Source organism: Cebidichthys violaceus, unplaced genomic scaffold, assembly GCF_023349555.1.
Source record: "Cebidichthys violaceus isolate CVI_PGR_0920_01 unplaced genomic scaffold, fCebVio1.0.p SCAF_1, whole genome shotgun sequence".
Taxonomy (NCBI): Eukaryota; Metazoa; Chordata; class Actinopteri; order Perciformes; family Stichaeidae; genus Cebidichthys; species Cebidichthys violaceus.
Genome location: NW_027176262.1, coordinates 3,886,720 through 3,908,153, shown reverse-complemented (window position 1 = coordinate 3,908,153; position 21,434 = coordinate 3,886,720). Strand labels below are relative to the sequence as shown.

Genomic DNA, 21,434 nt, shown 5'->3' with positions numbered 1-21,434 from the left:
GGAGGCACAATGAGTGAATAAGGTCAAAATCTAAGGCTACAGCAGCTGCAATCTTGAAGATAATGGTTGTTTGTACCTATTCTAATTAATGAAAGAACAACATGATAATTTGCCACAACAATCATCACTTTCTTATTGATTGTTGCTGCTTTTATAGTAAAATGATCAACAATAAAAACATGTACATTTGTGTGAACCTTTAAAGAAGCATACTTGATACGTCCGGACCCAGACGCTGTCCTATCTGGACCCGGACTTATAACTGATGTATAATTGAGAATTATACATTTTGGCGGAGCGCTTCTATTTTAACCTGCACAGCTTTTCTAGTCTTTAGTGTTCTGAGTGGAAGCTAAGATAAAGTTTACTCTTTTGCATGTTTGAATAGAGATAACTTGACCATAAACAACATGTACATTAGTGTGAACCTTTAAAGAAGCATACTTGATAGGTGTTTTAGAATAAATAAATGTTTTTTCTCGATGTTGCTCGCAGTCAGATTACTTTTAATATCTTTATTCTGCTCAAATAAAGGACTTGTAATGGGATGTTCTGTAAAATGAAGGTCTTGGTTAATGTTATTTATGATGATATCCACTGAGACTCACAGACAATGGACAAAGGGACATTCTATTGGCAAAATATGTCCCCATATAATGACGTATTTATATTGTTCCCAACTTTATTTATTTTTTTAAACAATCAAACAGAAAAAATCAGGAAATCAACATATACATATGATCAAATTAAACAACAAAAATATTCTTAGAATGTTGTCCCAGCATAAACACATATATCCTTGACAAAAACAAAAAAGAAAATAAAAAGATAAAGAAAATAACCTTTCATAGGGAAGAATTGACAATAATTTATCATACCACATTGCCAATGTAAATGAATGTACATAACCACATATGTAAGATTGAAAGGTGTGCAGCATAAAGATAAATGATACGTAGCAATTTGGCCTTTTCACCAGATAAGGAGCTTACACCAAGAATACACTGTTTTGGATGCATTACCATTTTAACACCAATATATTTCTCAATCTCTACTACAGGGGCCACTAATAGGCGCCTGTCCTTTCTGGACCCGGACGTATAACTGATGGATAATTGAGAATTATACATTTTGGCGGAGCACTTCTATTTTAACCTGCACAGCTTTTCTAGTCTTTATGGCACTCGGTCAGCAGTCCAGGAAATACACCAACCAATTGTTAAATGTGAAAACAGAATAATAATTGTTAAAATATAATGGATGTGGACTTTCTTTCTTTGATTTGACAGTTGTTGACTACACAGAGACGTTGTTACTACTACAGGGCTTCTTGAATATATATATGCCACTAAATAGCGCAAGTTAGATATTATTGTAATGTTCCGGACCTTTGCACGAGGAGATTTTCTCAATCTGGACCTTTTGGAATTTGAATTGAATACGCCTGCTCTACTAAAACAGAAGATCAGAATATTGTGACCAATGGACATGACCACATTACCAGAAAATGAGTTCCAAATTGTTTTTGGCACATCTGGCTTGCTGCAGAACACGATGCATCATATTTACAAGTTATTTGCATGCAGCAACATGTTATCCCTGTACTGCTCACTGTCGTTCTCAGGAAACAGATAATGTTCTTCATCATTCTCACCCACATAGAGTAGATATTTGTTTTTTATTCCCACGTTTGACAATGTGTTAAAGCACGTCTGTAATCATTCCAATGAAGTGCAGGAGGTTTAATGAATCAAGTTGGGGAGGGACCTACTTTCAGGTATAGACAAGTGAGGTGTGCTAAGATAAAGTTTACTCTTTTGCATGTTTGAATAGAGATAACTTGACCATAAACAACATGTACATTAGTGTGAACCTTTAAAGAAGCATACTTGATAGGTGTTTTAGAATAAATAAATGTTTTTTCTCGATGTTGCTCGCAGTCAGATTACTTTTAATATCTTTATTCTGCTCAAATAAAGGACTTGTAATGGGATGTTCTGTAAAATGAAGGTCTTGGTTAATGTTATTCATGATGATATCCACTGAGATTCACAGACAATGGACAAAGGGACATTCTATTGGCAAAATATGTCCCCATATAATGACGTATTTATATTGTTCCCAACTTTATTTATTTTTTTAAACAACCAAACAGAAAAAATCAGGAAATCAACATACACATATGATCAAATTAAACAACACAAATATTCTTAGAATGTTGTCCCAGCATAAACACATATATCCTTGACAAAAACAAAAACAAAATAAAAAGATAAAGAAAATAACCTTTCATAGGGAAGAATTGACAATAATTTATCATACCACATTGCCAATGTAAATGGATGTACATCTAACCACATATGTAAGATTGAAAGGTGTGCAGCATAAAGATAAATGATACGTAGCAATTTGGCCTTTTCACCAGATAAGGAGCTTACACCAAGAATACACTGTTTTGGATGCATTACCATTTTAACACCAATACATTTCTCAATCTCTACTACAGGGGCCACTAATAGGCGCCTGTCCTTTCTGGACCCGGACGTATAACTGATGGATAATTGAGAATTATACATTTTGGCGGAGCACTTCTATTTTAACCTGCACAGCTTTTCTAGTCTTTATGGCACTCGGTCAGCAGTCCAGGAAATACACCAACCAATTTTTAAATGTGAAAACAGAATAATAATTGTTAAAATATAATGGATGTGGACTTTCTTTCTTTGATTTGACAGTTGTTGACTACACAGAGACGTTGTTACTACTACAGGGCTTCTTGAATATATATATGCCACTAAATAGCGCAAGTTAGATATTATTGTAATGTTCCGGACCTTTGCACGAGGAGATTTTCTCAATCTGGACCTTTTGGAATTTGAATTGAATACGCCTGCTCTACTAAATCAGAAGATCAGAATATTGTGACCAATGGACATGACCACATTACCAGAAAATGAGTTCCAAATTGCTTTTGGCACATCTGGCTTGCTGCAGAACACGATGCATCATATTTACAAGTTATTTGCATGCAGCAACATGTTATCCCTGTACTGCTCACCGTCGTTCTCAGGAAACAGATAATGTTCTTCATCATTCTCACCCACATAGAGTACATATTTGTTTTTTATTCCCACATTTGACAATGTGTTAAAGCACGTCTGTAATCATTCCAATGAAGTGCAGGAGGTTTAATGAATCAAGTTGGGGAGGGACCTACTTTCAGGTATAGACAAGTGAGGTGTGCTAAGATAAAGTTTACTCTTTTGCATGTTTGAATAGATAACTTGACCATAAACAACATGTACATTAGTGTGAACCTTTAAAGAAGCATACTTGATAGGTGTTTTAGAATAAATAAATGGTTTTTTCGATGTTGCTCGTAGTCAGATTATTTTTAATATCTTTATTCTGCTCAAATGAAGGACTTGTAATGGGATGTTCTGTAAAAAGAAACAACAAAACAGAAAAAATTCAGGAAATCAACATACACATATGATCAAATTATACAAGAAAGATATTCTTGGAATGTTGTCCCAGCATAAACACATATATCCTTGACAAAGACAAAAAGAATATAAATAGATGAATAAAATAACCTTTCATAGGGAAGAATTGATAATAATTTATCATACCACGTTGCCAACGTAGGATGTACATCTAACCAAACATGTAAGATTGAAAGGTGTGCAGCATAAAACATGATACGTAGCAATTTGGCCTTTTGACCAGATAAGGAGCTAACACCAAGAATACACTGTTTTGGATCCATTACTATGTTAACACCAATTTCTTTTCATTTTTTATGTTTACCTTTATTTAACCAGATAAGTCACTTAACAACCAGTTGTCATTCACAATGACGACCTTGCCAAAAAGGCGGCAACAGAAGGCAAGTCGTTACAAACGAATAAAACATCTCAAATAACCTCATACAAAAATTACAACATCATTATAAGTACAATATATAAAAACAAATATTGTTCCTGGAGAAGCAGTGGGTAGTTATGGCCAGTTGACTAGAGAGTACAGGCTACAGTTATGAATGTTGAAAGGAGCACCGATCACGAAGCGGATGGTGGTTTGGTTGATGACATTTAGTTTATTGATGAGACTTTTGGAGGCGGACCTGTAGATTACGTCACCATAGTCTAAGATGGGAAGGACTGTCAGAGTGGATAAATGAGGCTTTGTTACGGTACAGGTAATTAATCATTGATCTGACTTTGGAAAGCAGTGAGTTTATGTGCATGTTAAAGGTGAGCGAACTGTCTAGCCAGATACACAGGTACTTAAAGGAATCCACAAACTAGAGTTCTGATCCATCCAGGGAGCAGTTTGTGGTAAGTGTTTGTTGAAAACCATACATTTTGTTTTGGTCATGATGAATTTCACTCTGTTGCATGTTTGGATAGAGATAAATTGACAAAATAAATAAATGTTTTTTAATAACTAATAACTTTTAATATTAGTATTCTGCTCAAATAATAGTAATGGGATGTTCTGTAAAATGAAGGTCTTGCTTCATGTTTTTTACGATGATATTCACTGAAATTCACAGACAAAGGGACATTCTATAGGCAAAATATGCACAATATGTCACAATATAATGACTAAAGCTGTGCTTGCTGCACAATACGAATGTTCTCAGCAAATAGACCTAATATATTTAAACTTGTTATATGTGATAATGCAGAAGCAACCCCTGTGCTACTGTTGACCATTCATGCAACATCACATAAGTTATTTGCATGCAGCAACATGTTATCCCTGTACTGCACACCGCCATCCTTCTTCATCACTCTCACCCACGTACATATTTGTTTTTAATTCCTAATCATGACATAATGCAGAATGAACCCCTGTGCTACTGTCGACAAGCCGTGCAACATCGCACAAGCTGATTGCAATGCTCTTTCTTTTCCCACAGGACAGTCTGACAATCCACCGACACAACTTATCGCTGACTCAACACTATTCTTCTGCTATCCTGCCATCCACCCTCTTCATCCAACCTTCAGCTCATCGATCCTTCCCACCATGTCCACCCGACCCACTCAGTCCTACAAGTCCCTGATGAGAGGTTTTAAGGAGCTGGACTTCCATGGCCCCCCTGTCCCCAGTGAACTGGTGCTGACTGGAGACCATGCTTTTCCTTTAGCAATGAACAGCAAAGGCCAGGTCCTGATGGCAGCCTCTCTGTATGGCTGTGGGAGAATTGTGGTCCTGGGTCATGAGGGCTACCTGACCACCTTTCCTGCTCTGGTAGAGAACGCTCTGACCTGGCTGAGAGGAGATGGAGTCAATAACCTGTCTGTGGGCGTCCACAAACACGTCAAGGGAGTCGCTGATAACCTCAGCAAATCCAGCTTCCAAGTCACAGTTGTTGGGGCCTTCAGTGAGAACCGGAAGGTTGGTGTGTACGTGACGGACGCCTACAGCGTTGGTGCAGACGTGAAGGACCTGGTGGCTTTTCTGAAAGGTGGAGGAGGAGTGCTGATAGGAGGGCAGGCGTGGAACTGGTCTCATACGCACCCTAAGGAGAACACAACTCTAGATTTTCCAGGGAATAAAGTGTCCGCTGTGGCTGGGATCTACTTTACTAATAATTATGGGAAGGTAGAGATCCTGCCTGTCCACCCACAGATCCCATCCTCCTGGATGGCTTTACGGTAAGTGTATACTCCTCTTCTATTTCAAATGTGGGACTTTTCTGTTAATCTAAAAGCTGCACCATGTGTGGCCCTCATCATGAATACCATATTATACAGCTTGATCACTGAGGCAATTTACTTCATTTAATTGTCATTTAATACATTGCATTGTTTTGTCTAATGAGCGGGTTGTAATATTCCAACCCATAATCCATGGCAGGAGCATAACACAACACATTTATTTATTATACATAATTTTTGCAGGTTTATTTACTTATTAACATTTTATTAGATAATCTTTTTTGAAAGTCTGTTTGACGCAGCAAATAAATCTAGATCATTGGTTTCTGTGATGAGGCTAATTCATTGAGCATTTCTTTTCTCATATGTTGCTTCTTTACTGCATGAGGATGATGGACGTCTTCTTCTCTGTGTCTCACTCTCTCCCTTCTCTCTTCCCTAATACAGTGTTGGTAAAGATTTTGCAGATGACCTAGAGTTCTTACTCCAGGGGGTTTCAGAGTTTGACCTCCGCGATGATCAAACATTTTCTGAGGCTCTGGTCCACGGCCCGCTAGCATTCCCCATTGGTACCACTGAGGATGGACAGACATTCCTGGCAGGAACCTACTATGGGAAGGGACGAGTCATTGTGATCACACATGAAGGTCCTCTGAAAACAAAGGTGCTGTTTAAATTTCTTTATTTGAACAGAAATCGTTCTTTGTAAGTTAAATTGAGCATGTAATAAAAAGTCTTTCTAACTCTATTCATTACAGGAACTGGCTTCATTTTGGAACAATGCCATCCGTTGGCTGGACCAAGGCCGGAAGGGGGCGGTTGGTGTTAAGCCAAAGCAACAACTTCTCAGCGAGTCAGGGTTAAAGTATGTGGAGACTGAGTTCAGGAAAGACCTGAGTGTATTCGTTTGTACAGCGTACAGCGATGATCATGTGGAGGAACTCCAAGACTTTGTGGCAGAAGGAGGCGGCCTGCTGATTGGTGGACTTGCCTGGGTCTGGGCACAGAAAAACCCTGGGGACCCGATGACAGGTTTCTCAGGTATGATAATGCACCACTAAAGTTGTATTCTGTGGTTCCCATTTCCACACCTGATGATATGGGATTGCTGAGCATATCTATGTGATATTGTACTGGACTGACACTAATCAGACACATGTAAATACAGTCCCACATAATGATTTCCACAGTGCTAAATACTATTACTTTCAGTATGTACAGCAGAAATGACAGTGGTGGGGTTCAAAATGGAGGATGGTTGATCTGCAGCAGAAGCACAAGAACTGTAATTTGTCACATCAACTGCAGCCAGTGAGAAAGTCAGTCAGGCGTAGGAGAACAACGATGACACCGTGAGGGCAAGTTGGGAACGACAGAACAAGCAAGAGAGCACACACACACATAAACACACATACTGTATATGAGACCATAGAAACAACACTAAGACCAAAAAGTGGTCCAGACACTGAGACCTGACCCTAGACCAAGTCGGACTGGTCTCAAATAATTAGGCTGGGAAGGGTCTTGTTTTACTGCCATGGATCTTGCATCTGTGTGTCAATATGTCCAATATCTGAGTTGATCAGAACGGATTTACTTTTAGGAATTTGATTCACAGATATTGAATTTGTTAGAATTGTATCTCCTGTCCATCTTCTGGCTACAGAATATTTTTGTTCAACTCAATGTTATATTGCAACTGTTGTGTTCCTTAATAGCACATCATGCCGTCGGCAGTGTAGCTGTTCTCTCCCCAGGGTCTGTTTTTTTGGATCAGGTCTGTATTTAAAAAAAAAATACGTAGGTAGTTTTCCATAGGGGCTATTTGGGACTGGAAACATTTTGGACCCATAAAGATCTCTGCTTCTGGACACCTCAACTCTAACCCTAAGCCAAAGTGATTATTGTGGTTCCTTATCAACAGGCTACTGCTTTACACTGTACATCTAACACACCTTCATTAAGCTAAATAAAAAAAGAGTATAGACATGAGAGCATATAGACACCACCTAGGCTACTGTGGAGCTTTTTAAATGTTGGTGGGCCAGTAGATCAGGTGATATTTGTTTTAACTATGTTTCAGGAAACAAGATCCTAAACAAAATGGGCTTGAGCGTGTTGCCGGCATACTTCAATGGAAGATCCTACAAGGCCCCTGTGCCTACCCAGGCCAAGAAAGACACCGACCACTTCCTCTCTCTTCTGCGTCTTTTTGCTGGTCATGTTACCCAGGGTGAAAAACTTGGCAAGCATGAGGAGGAGCACCTTAAGAAACTGGTCGTGGATTGCACTAACTATTTGAACATGAAGGCTCATGACAGCAGCTCCTACACACAGGTTCTGTCCGTCCTGACTGACATATTGAAGTCCAAAGGCATGCCACAGGTGGGTCATGAATGACTTTAGAGTCTATGATTGAATATATGAAGTGTCATGAATTTAGTCCCTTTTCATGGTAAATCTGATATTTAGAGAGAGTCAAACTATTTATAATATATTTGTAATTATAAAACATTAGTGACAGTATATCGGCCACAACTACCACCTAAACGGTAGTAGACTGCATATTAAACGTTTTTCCATGGTCATTTGACTAGTCCAAAAAAAATGGTGATTGTTCTTAGTCGTTATGGTGACAAACACAGTAGTGAGGCTGTAAAGTGTTATTGCAGCTTGCCAGGACGGATGGCTAGTAAGCGGGAAATTAGCCAGAGTAGCATGGTGGAATTAGGAAGCTAGCTAACTTTCCAGCTGTCTGCTAGCTAGCAAGCTAGTTTGCTAATTCCTCGATACTTAAATGCTACACTGGTTACAGAAAATGAGCAAATGACAAAGTTGTCAGTCAACTGCTTGTTTTAGTCGTTACTGCAAAATCTCACCTCAGTGAGTCTGCGACTTGCTGTGAGTATGTTGAGTTTGGACGGAAGTTAGCCGGCTACATACGCTACCTATCGCACCTTCATCAACTCTATAGATTCCCATTATTCACACTGACACTGACATTATTTGGTGATGGTCTGAATTCACAGCCTCCACCTCCCAGTACAGTACTATCTGGCATTAGCATCCACACTCCTGTCTCTCTTATATTCAGCCTCAAACAAACACAGCCTCTCCCGCCTAATCTCAAAGCACTCAGATATGAATTTAGAGAGCCGTTGAGAGGCAATCAAAATGCTCCCAATCTCGGATCTTTCACCTTTTAACTTACTGTCCTTTTCACATTCAAATTTAAACGTTTTTTGTAATTTTCACTACGAATGCCCTTTGTTGTCATCACTAAGCTTGGCCTATTCATTCATATTGTTGGCCTCACTGGAAACCTGTTGGCTATCAACCAATCATGTTGTGTCGCAGGAATCCGTTTTAAGATTATTCATGTTCAATTTATTTCAAGGTGAGTGAGAAGAACCCTGTGAAGACACCCAAAGACCATCTACTTCTCAGTTTGGGGAGAGCGGTATATAATGTGTCCCCAGATCCTGATGCCCTTCTGCCCTTCCTCATCGAGCCTTTGATGCCAACAGTGGGAAACCAAAGGATCATGATTAATGCTGACACAGCAGGTCAGAAGTCACTGTTGTGAACAAATGTGTTAAACATTAACATGCCGACCTGTAATTTGTCTCTGTACAATTTAATATGATGCAGTAGTGTGTGTTTGTGCTATTACATTGCATTGACATGAAGAAGTGTCTCTTGTGACTTACATGGACCTTTTGCTACTCTTTATGTGTGCCAGGAGAGAAGACGTGGATCAGTACAGGCCTGTACCTCTTTCCTGGTATGAAGACCGAGATGATCATACCAGCAAACCTTGTCAACAAGTGGTGGAAGGTACGGAACACACAATTTAATACTGAGCTTGTTGTGTTTTTGTCAGTGTTCTGTTAATTTATACATCTAAGTCAGGTCTATTCTGTCAATAAAGCCCCAAATCATAAATATATCTTGTACATTTCACCTTTATTAATATCCTGTTATGCTTCAATTTATTCATGCTATTCTGGCTTGTTTTTTTATCCATTGACTTACATGCATCTCCTACAAAATCTAACTTTTCTTACTGTTCTTCCAAGAAGTAACACATATTCCATGTCTCCCTCAGATCCAGATTGGTTGTCAAACAGACTACCTGGATAAAAAAGAATTGAAGAGAGCACCGTGTGTTTATGAGCATTTTCCTGTTACCTCAGAGAAGATGCAGGTGTGGAACCTGTGGGGGGGACTCATCTACCTGGTGGCTCCACCCAACACAAAGGTGGAGGGGGAAGAGGTCATAGTGCGGAAGGCTGTACCTGCTCCTTATTACAAATCAGGTGAGTGTGTGTCACTGTCTGTTCATGCTCCACAAAGGACTGTGAGGAGAATATAAGGCATATCATGCAGCAGGATGAACATTTGCTGCCTGGAAAGAAAGTTTCTGGTCTAGTTTACCTTATTTCTTTTTTCAATTCCCTTTTAGAGGCCCAGAGGGCTGTGGAGCACTTGTTGACTGACTCAACTCAGTTTAGACTTTTCCTTTTTCAGGTAGCTTTCAAAAACAAATCATGTTTTATTATTTGATTAAGTTATGTAAGTTTGATTTCATTATGTATTTTAAAAAAGGGGACAATGTACATGAATCAACATTCAAACGAATGTTAATGTTAAACCTGAGTATGTATTGGTTTTGTGTTCAGGGACACGAATGGACAATTTTTGCAACTTTATCCAGGCGACATTCAACAACAAAATTAAAGTCAGGTTGAGGCAACAAAACCGCCATGGACACGGTGCCAAGCGCCCGTCTCGTGGATTAAAAAGTCCTGTTTTTGTTTATTGGACAACCTCCACTTCCTTCCCCCGTATGTGGTCTTTCTCGATATTTAATGCTGCTACACATTATTTCCAATAACTAAACACAACCCCACCAATTTACCTTCTTTTATGAGTATGTTGTATTCATGAAACACATTTAGTGAAAAAAAATGTTTTCTTTGAAACATGCAGTTTTTGGCATGAGGACATCATGCTGTATTCACAGTCGGCCTACAATGGGGCTTTTGATAAATAATCACTATAATTCAAAGCTTTGTTTCAATTGCACTCCAACTTCGACCCTTTGTTTGTTTCAGGCGTGACGACAGCAGCTGATTGGTCGTTGCTGCGCAAATCTCCTTCACCATGGGCAGAGCTGGAGTTTGACAACATCATCCTCACCGTGCCCTCAGACGTTGTTCGAGACCTGGAGAGCCTTGATGAGGTGGAGGCATTTTGGAACAATGTCATGAGGGGCGTCGCAGATCTGGCTGTCATACCGCGCAGATTTACCCGCAAAGAACGCATTGTAGCAGATGTGCAGATCTCTGCTGGTAAGTGTGTTTTGCTGTCGCATACTCACATATTCAATCAAAGGATGTCTTGGCAGCATGTGCTGTAAAAAAAAGAATTGTGTTTGCTTTATTTAAATTCTTACTAGATATTAATACAATTTAACCCTGTAGCGCCATTGGTATGTTGTATACAATCCTATATATGTCTGCTACCAACTGGTGGAGTTTCCATGCACTGCAGGCAGTAGCAGGCATTTAAATTCCATTTCCAAAATGGCAGCCGTCAAAAAGTGACTTTATCGTTTTCGGCAGGGAAATCGTTGCTAATTTTGAAACAGTCACGGTAAGAATAACATTTATAGTGTTACTAATATTTCAATATGAATATTTACTGTATTGAAGCAAACTATAATTACTTCATATTTCGTTCCTTATTTTATAGTAAAATCGTGTTGAAAACATAGGTATCAAATATGATACAGCAGGTTTATAAAGTAATAATTCACCTGTGAATACTTGTATTGTATTTCATTGTGCACTCTGTATTATGCCATATCACAAGGCCAAATACATTGTTTTGGTCATTTAATTAAACTAATTAAAGGTAGTAAGATATATTGAGTGGAAATTTATGTTTCTTATATATATAAAAAAAATCCTTGGCTATCATAATCTTTTGTTATATTGCTAATTAATTAATTCATTAATTTAAAAAAAGAAATTCAGATTAAACAATCAGATGCAAACACTGCACAGGCAATCACTTCTCCCATGTCTACTGTGGGAAATGAAAAGTCCATGTTTGCCTGAACAAGGACAGAAACTGTGTTTTGCCTGCCACGAGGCGAAACAAACAGGTTGTAAAAAGGTTGCTGTTTGGGAAAAAATAAGAACCAAACCAAATGAAATGTTCCAAATGTTCCAAAAGCAATGAACATCATTAGTTATTGTTTCTAAAATAAACATTGTTGTGATCAATAAATTGATAAATATGCCTGATGAAGGCATATTATGCCGATGACACCCAGCTGGTCTTGTCATTTCCCCCCGGTGACACCCAAGTGGAGACGCGTATCGCTGCGTGTTTGGCTGACATCTCGAAGTGGATGACGACACACCACCTCAAGCTCAACCTCAACTTATTGTATTCGTATTCATTTTTTTATTTTTTTTTGCACTTACTGTTTTTCTTTGTTTCTGCACTGTACTTTGGCTCTGAGTTATGCTCTGCTTCATGCTCTTAGATGCTTGTTTGGAAAAGGAAATGTACTTATGACTTCTGGTGACTAGTAGTTCTCTTGAATACCAATGTTGATGCACTTATTGTAAGTCGCTTTGGATAAAAGCGTCTGCTAAATGACTGTAATGTAATGGAATGCACATTGCTATTGAAATGTGAAACACACGTTTGTGTTAATAACCTCTCTCCATCCAGGTTGGATGCACTCAGGGTATCCTATCATGGTGAAGTCATCTATAGCAGCTGAGCTGGTCAGACCAGCTGACGCCAGTTCCGTAACCCAGTGGGGAGAAATTCATGAACTGGGACACAACTAACAAAGAAAGTGCTGGGAGTTCCGACCACACACCACAGAGTGCACATGCAACCTGTGGTCAGTGTATGTGCATGAAGAGGTGCTGGGGATCAACAGGGCAAAGGTGGAGTAAATTAAATGTATTGGTTTGATAAAACAGCTGAAACCGATAGCTAGAAAAGCCTGGTCTCAATATGTGTTGTGACATGACAAAACATAATCAATCTCAAGAAAAATATATGGCTTTTCACTTGGATTACATTTGTTTTGTTCAACGCAGGCTCATCCAAATATGACTTTAGAAAATCGAAAAAGTCGAGCAGAGGAGTATGTGAAGGGTGGCAGGAAGCTCAGCGACTGGCATGTGTGGGTGGCCCTGGAGACATACATGCAGGTGAGAGACTATTACTGTGTTTTACATTCTGTAGAGAAGCTATGCTTGGGTCACACAGGAGTCCCCAGAGACAAACCCAGAAAATGCAAGTAAGGCTTTAAGTCTATGGTCACGCCACTGCCCCTATAAGGCTGGAAATGGAATAGAAAATGTCATTGTTTGGTGAGTAATGGGGAGAAAATGTTGCTATTTTGGGATCAGGGTAAAAAAAAATGCAAGTTTGGTCTGATAACTTCACCAATTCTAAGAGGTTTACCGTCTGTACTGTGCACAATACTCCTCAGCATTACCTGCACATCATCAAGCTCAGGTGACACCAGTTTTTGGTTTAATGTGTCAGCTTCAGCTGCACTTCGTCGGCCTGAGCAGTTGTTAGTTTTATGGCTGAATTTAGTTGAGTATGAGATATTGTTTAACGTGTTTGCATGTTCACATCAGTATGCTTAAAGTACAGCTGATAGCACAATCATGTCATATGGGAGTTACCTTACAGTCTCCAACACGTTTCATGTCAACATTTAGATTTTAATTATAACTGGTAAACTGATTTAACCAACTTGATGGTTCATAAAGTGAAAGTTCCTTTTGTGTTCCTTTCTCATCTTCAGAAGAATTCTTCTTCCTTAAATCTCGGCTGGATAAAGTGCTGCACCTTGAAAAGCCATAATTATAATTTAGTTATTTTTCATAGAGATAAGTGCGGCTGAAATAGCCTCTTAGGACTTCACTGCAGTTCATTTGTTAACTCGCTCATAAACTTTCATTCTGTCACCTACCCACTGTCTTTTCCCTCAACATCTGTCTCCTTCCATGCAGCTCCAGGAACAGTTTGGCTGGGATGCCTTTAAGAAGGTGTTTGCTGCCTACCACAAGATCACCGACTATCCCAGTGACAACGACGGAAAGATGAACCTGTATGCTGTGACTTTCTCCCAGGCTGTGGGGAGGAACCTGTCTGCATTCCTTAAGGCCTGGGGCTGGCCCATAAAAACAGCCACTGAGGAGAAGCTCTCCAAGCTGCCTCCATGGAAGGACCACCCCATGGTCAAATATGACTGAACTTCAGACTGCAGCTGATTAAAACTGCAGAGAGGTGGGTGGTGGTTTATAATTAGGAATACATTTGTTTATCTGGGCTTATTTTTACTATTGTAGTCGTGATTTGTGCAAAACAATAGTAACACTCTTTATAACCAACTAAAAAGATTCCCATTACAGGTCTAGGTCTGTTCAAGAAGGCCCTAAAAATGGTGATGCTGCTTTTATAGTAAAACTATCAAGAATAAAAACATGTACATTTGTGTGAATCTTTAAAGAAGCATATTTGATAGGTGTTTGAGAATAAATAAATAAAATTCCCTGGACAGACTGCCCTGATCAGCAGGTGTTAGAAAACACCATATTGCAAAACAATGTACAAAAAAGATGTAAAATGTAAAATGTAACTTACAGAGCCATAGGGATCTGTGGCTCTCCCAAGCAGGTGTCAGCTGTACTCGTAGTGCAGTTCAACACACACGCACACACACACACACACACACACACACACACACACACACACACACACACACACACACACACACACACACACACACAATGTTGCAAAACACACCCACATAAGATGGCAGAACGATTAACAATGAACTATATGTGAACTATGGTTCTATTGACAAATGTAACCTTTTATAACAAATTACCTATAACCTTTTGCATATAACCTTTTTCTTATTCTTGATATTTTATCACAATCACGTATTGCTTAGGGTTAGGGCTCCTACCTCATAAAGGTAGCAGTCAAATAACCTTGCCAAAGAATACATATATTTGAAGTTATATAATCCATGCTTGGCAACAAACCCGTATAATCGGTTGTTACTGTGATATCATGTATCCATTGTCTTGTACCTAACAGTGAGCAGATGTGCCATACGTCCTGAGTAACAGTGGGGGGTCACTAAATTCAGAAGGGGGTCAGATAAGGCCAGGATTTTAGAAGATCAAGGCAGAAGAAGGGGGAGCGGCAGGTCGTAACCTGTGTTAAATTTAAAATTAGATTTAACCAATCTCCGGACTTTTGGCAGTACACTTTGCTCACTGGTTTAGGTTTTATTCTTTTTCTGGTGTTGCAAACTTGTTGTAGACCAGAATCCAAAGAAATATACTTTGAATTGAATTAAATAAACAAGTGAAAACTGAATTATTTTTTACGGCTCCATTTTTTTTTTTCCATTTCGGACGGGACATCGGAACCAAGAGAGAGGGGTCTCCTCTAGGGGGAGATCGCTCAGCCCCTGCGGTAAGCTGCAGCACCCTCACCATGGCACATCCCTGATACCATCTCTTATTGAGTGTTGCTGCTTTCATAAAAATAATAATAAATAACATCATAAAACATTTACATTTGTGTGAACCATTAAAGAGGTATATAGGTGTTTGAGAATAAATATGTACAATATGTTACAATATAATGATTAAAGTTGTGCTTGCTGCACAATGCAAATGTTCTAAGCAAATACATCAAATTTACCACTCCCCCCACACATTTGTTTTTTATTCCTACATATGACAATGTGTTATAGCATGTTTATAAACATTCCAATGAGGTACAGGAGAAGGTGTTGGGGTAGTAGGGACCTACTTTCAGGTAGACAAGTGAGGTGTGTTTGAATAGAGATAACTTAAACATGTACATTTTTCACCACTTCGAAACAGAACAAATCAGGAAATCAACATGGTCAAAGTAAACAACAAAGATATTCTCGAAATGTTGTCCCAGCATAAACACATATTTCCTTTCCACAAAGACTGTGATGATTACAAGTACTTGCGCACTGGAACCCAAAAGCACTACACTGAGACAGAGTTCCAAGTATAGTTTGATTTACTAATGTTCAGGCAGGGTCAAAACCGGGAGATCAGTCAAACAAATCCAAAAAAGGGCAGGCAGAGAATCCAAGGTCTAAAATAGGCAGACAGGGTCGGAGCAGGCAGATCAGATATTGCAAGTGAGAGGACCTAAATAGTGAGGGACTAATGAGGGAATGGGCTGCAGGTGAGATGGGCGTGGAAAACCAGGTGAGGGGAATGACTGATGATAAGGTGTGAGTGGCAGGACCTGAAACAACAGGAGTGTTAGATAAGCAGGCAGGCAGGATGAAAACAATCTAAGATGAAGTGGAATTTGTGACAAAGACAAAAAAAATAAAAGCTTGGTGCTAAGGCATCAAGGCCAAGGTGTTCTGGAAAGTTTCTATGTAAATTGGGAGAAGAATTTGTCGTTCAATCAATTGAAACAAACAGAGTCTTGATGAGAATCAAAGTTGTCTTGTCGTTTATTTGCTTGCAAGCGGAAGATTGTACAACAGAGCACGTATCACAGCAGTCTGTTGAAAAAGCCTTCTTCGAAAAACAATATTCAACATCCTTTATACAGTTGTTATCTCTTTAAGGAAGCCACACCACCTAGGGCTTATCTCGTTGTATTCTGCTGAGTTCCCTAAGCTTCGATGCACAAGGTAACAAAAAATATCACGAGCACAGGCTGTTCCCAGATAGTTGTTTCTGCTACTTTTTCAGTAGCCTTTTCCTTTAATAGCTGACATGTAAGTTTCTGGTTCAGAGCAAGGACACACAGTTATTTATGCATATTTTTACCATTACATTCCACTCTTTAGATTATTCATTAATCACACTATATTGCAAAAAATATGTTACAAGGACATTTCAATAACATCAGAAGTATTACTCCAAAATCTGGTTTAAAATACATCTTCATGTGAGATGTCTCAAGAAAAAGCTGTTTTTGTGATATAAAAGATCTCTGTGATGTAGCAAGCTAAATATGTGTGTGTGATTAAAATATTGAATGCTATAAAACAAAGAATTCACATGTTACACCTTCGTTTTCTCCTCGTCAATCTCGGAGTCAGAGTCTGTGTCGCTTTGGTAGTCAGGGATAGGGAAAAGGTCAGGCTGATGGTCTCTGTCATTGGCCTCGTGCGAAATCAGTGAGCACTGGACCATTTGTCTGGACATTAAGTTAGTGATCATATTCCTGAGCATAGGGACCACACATGTTACAAAGATGATAAATACCAATATGAAAACACCAGCTTGAATGAGGGAGCTCCTCCATGTTTGCCATAAGTTTGTCAAAAAATCTGGTGGGGGTGTGCCGTCTTTAATCATGGCTTCCTGGAGCTGGGAGATATTGTATATCGCTTGAGAGATCACGTGACCGTCTGCATCGTTGTCGGGGATGAAAGTACAGCAATATTGTCCTACCATAGCACATACGCCCCCTTGAGCTGCCGTTATGTGGTCCATCACCATTCTATTTTGCATTACCATTAAACGGATGGAGGTTAATTCCTCTTTGATGCCTGTGATAGCGGCCAATGTTAAATTCAAAAAGCTTTTGAGACGGTAGTCAACTGTTTCTAGTCTGAGCATGTTTTTGGCAGTACCTGCCCATGGAAAGAGTGCCAAAACGACTTTCTGCCCTGTGTTCCAGTGTTTGAACGCTTTCGGGACATCTGAGCCATGGATAGAATCATGCTGTTTGAAGTTTGGAGAGGCGTCACGTTTTTGACGTTTTGTAGTTAATTGGACTGCGGACAATATGATGGTATGATCCGACAGGGATACTGGTGCACAAACGCCACCCCAATCGGGTCTGAGAGATACGTAGCCGGAATGTCCACATAACCACCACCCTCCTGACACCGGATATGTGCCACTAGCCCCTGGAATCACTGAACAGTTAACGGTGGTGCAATTATAACCAGCAGGACAGTCGTGTTGATTTTTAGGAACATATTTGTAACCGTCGCATGACCATTTTTCTAAATAAAACGGAGTGTTGTCGGCGTCCTCTTTCGCAGCCAAATCTTTACAATCGGTGGCATTGTGTCCAGTCATATTTGCACAGGAATATCTGTATACTCCGTTAGTAGTATTGCAGTCAGGGTTTGACGTTGTGTTTCCCCCTATGAATACGTAGTCACATAACGCGGGATTGAGGTTTCCCATTAACGTGGAACCGTTCCGTGCATAACAATACTTGAATCTTAACCCTGGAGCATACTGTACCTGAGTATCAAATTGTGACGAGGAAGCACTATTGCCTCGAAACCTTTCGACTGAGTGTGCTTGTTCACATTCTGTGCTATTCATGACCGGCCATGCTGCGTAGTTCGAGTAGTGTCCCACGCATGCCAGGCTGACAAAACAGCTTTCTGTTCGTCCTAAAGGTTTTGTGGCTTGAACACGGGGTTGATGCGATGACACTGGCATCATGGAACAGACGTAACAGTTTGTCCTTTTTTGTGTTTTGGCCACATATTGTGCATATCTCCACCACATATTTGAGGAGTAGACATGTGGGTGTTATACATTACCATCCAACCAACTGTGTCTCAGATTCCTGACTACTGCGCGTCTATTTCGTTTAGATAGTTTGATTGTTGCAGCGGACGGTGTTGTTAGTGTGGCAGGCGAGGCGGTTGTTATATTGTCGGGTCGGTCTGTGTCGGTCGAGTTGTAAGGAGGGTTAAGAATGTGATGTACATGCATCAAAATATAAGGCAGAACAACAAAGAATGAAACCAAAAACATTACACATAATGTTACACGAGTGCCACCATAGCGGCGGAACGGATTCCATGGTCGATGTCGTTCCATGATGAGAGAGAGTGCTAACAGCCAACCAGTTTGTATGGAATTCACCCGAGCAACTGGTTTGTGTGATCAGTTTTGCTTACGTTGACACCGTGAGGTTTCCACAAAACTGTCAGAGACACTGTTTTACCACTCTTTAGGTTCTAAATGTGTGTATGCAACTATATGTGTATTTTTGGGTGTGGTGCCGAATGGATAGCTCCCTCGAAGGTCACTTGCTTCACCCACGTTGGTGACCGCACGTCACGTAGATCCCTCGATGGTGACACGGAGCAGTGTGTCACTGGTAGAGGGCTCCTATTTCGTCGCACTGGCTTGTGCAGGAGCAGGAGGAGTTGTAGTCGTCTCAGCAGGAGGTGGAACCCTTTTGCAGTGAGTTGCGTGCACCCAAGTGGCACGTTCAGCTACTCTGACTGCTGTGTGAGTGACGAGTAGGATCTGGAACGGTCCCTGCCAGCGCTTAGCTTTCCAGCTTTTCCTCCTGAAGTCCTTGACCACCACGAAATCACCAGGCTGCAGCTTGTGTAGCGGTCCCGTTGCTGGTTGTGGAAGGGCTGCAGACATCTGTTTTCTTATGTTAGATAAAGCAGAGGAGAGTTGTGCACAATATGTTAACATTTCATGTTCGCATAGCGCGGTGGATGGAAGAGGAGCTCTCGGTGCTTCGGTGCCTACATGAGGTGGAGCACCAAACAAAATCTCAAAAGGACTCAGATTGCTGCGTGTTCGTTTTCTCATTCGCATGTACATCAGCACTAGAGGCAGGGCTTTTGTCCAAGGAAGACCTGTGTCAGCGCAACATTTTGCTAACTTGGTCTTGAGTGTTCCATTTTCTCTTTCTACAGCGCCACCACTGGCTGGATGGTATGCACAGTGTGTTTTTAAGTCAATACCCACGTATGCACTTAATTCTGTTATGGCTTGATTTACAAAATGAGAACCATTGTCACTTGATATCTTAGTTGGAATACCCCATCGGGGAATGATTTCAGCAATCAGAGATTTTGCTACTGTTGTAGCTGTTTGCTTGCTAGATGGAAAAACTTCAACCCACTTAGACCACATGTCTACCATCACGAGACAGTGTTTCTGTCAGATGGAGATAATTCGACAAAATCCATCATAACGTGTTCAAACGGACGTGTTGGTGGTGGGTGTGCAGCTTGTCTGGTTACCCCTGTAGGTCTGCCTGTGTTGTGAGTTGCATAAGTTACACAGGATTGACAAAACTTTTGTGCATATGCTGTGAACCCCTTTGTAAACCAAGTCTCACTAAGTGCACTTAACATTCCCCCTTTTGACACATGGTCAAAACCATGTGTTAATTTGGCATAATGAGAAAAGAAATGTTTAGGCAAACAAGGTTTGCCATCAGGTCCAGACCACAGTCCATCAGTGAACTTGCAACCAGCTGAGGCCCAAAGGCGCCTCTCATCTGGTGTGGAGAGCGACTGCATGGCTGAAAGAGAAGAAGGGACTGTAACAAATGAGTGGGTTTTGACAGCAGCAGAAATGTGAAGAGGAAGCTGTGCAGCAGCTTTTGCAGCAGCATCTGCACGAGCATTTCCTTTTGAAATGTCATCAGTGTTAGAAGTGTGTGCAGCACATTTACATACTGCAATCTCAGTTGGTAGCAAAATAGATTCCAACAGTTCTGCAATGAGTGTGTGATGTAGTACTGGTTTGCCATCTGATTTCAGAAAATGTCTGTGTTTCCACAGAGCACCAAAGTCATGAACTACACCAAATGCATAGCGAGAGTCAGTGTGAATGGTGACTGTTTTACCCTTAGCGAGTTTACAAGCCTCAGTGAGTGCAATGAGCTCAGCTGCCTGGGCTGAGAGGTGACATGGAAGAGGACCAGAACAGAGCACAGCTGAGTCAGAAACAACAGCAAAACCAGCAAGATTAGTATCAGTCTGTGGATCGCGAGAGGCAGATCCATCAACATACATTACCAGGTCACAGTTGGTCAGAGGAGTGTCCAGTAGGTCAGGTCGAGGAGTGCACTGAGCTTGGAGCTCAGCCAAACAGTTATGCTCCTCACCATCACCAGGAATAGGAAGTAATGATGCCGGGTTAAGATTAGTACAGCGTTTAACAGTTACGTTTGGCATGTCCAAGAGACATGTGTGATAACGCAAATATCACGCTGCAGAAAGATGTGATGACTTCTGTTCGAGAAGGATCAAAGACACAGAATGAGGGACTAAAAGGGTCAACGGCGCATAACCCACAATATCACGAGAAGCGGCTAGTGCTTTTTCAGCCGCGGCCACGGAGACACTGTGGCAGGCCTGCAGCGACAGGATCGAGTTTTGCAGAGAAATATGCTACCGGACGCAATTTGTCACCATGAGATTGTAATAACACAGATGTCATACAACCTGAGCGTTCATCGACTGTTTGAGTGAACGGTTTGTGTGGGTCTGGTAAACCCAGTGTAGGCGGAGTTTGTAACGCGCATTTCATTTTGGTGAAGGCCTGAGAGGCTGGTGTTGTCCAAATGATTTTGTCATACGCAGTTAGGTTTTTGCCATGAATTAACTCAGACAGAGGTTGCTCCATTTGAGAGTAGTTAGGAATGAACAAACGACAATACGAACACATCCCTAAGAAAGACATCATTTGTTTCTTAGTTGTTGGTTTTGGAAGCGTCACTATTGATGCAATGCGTTTAGGAGATAAGGTTTTCCCCTCACCTGAAATGTCATGACCAAGAAAATGTACATTTTGAGATACAAACTGCAGTTTGGACAGGCTGGCTTTATGGCCTTCTGCTGCCAGATGTTTTAATAGTTTTAATGTATCTTTTTGACATTGTTGTTGTGTCGGTGCT

General features: G+C 40.5%; 1 pseudogene; it reads left to right on the top strand.

The window, feature by feature from the left end:
• The first annotated feature begins 4,275 nt into the window (after positions 1-4,275).
• Positions 4,276-15,113, top strand: LOC137872734 (TRPM8 channel-associated factor homolog; annotated as a pseudogene).
• Positions 15,114-21,434: the final 6,321 nt, after the last annotated feature.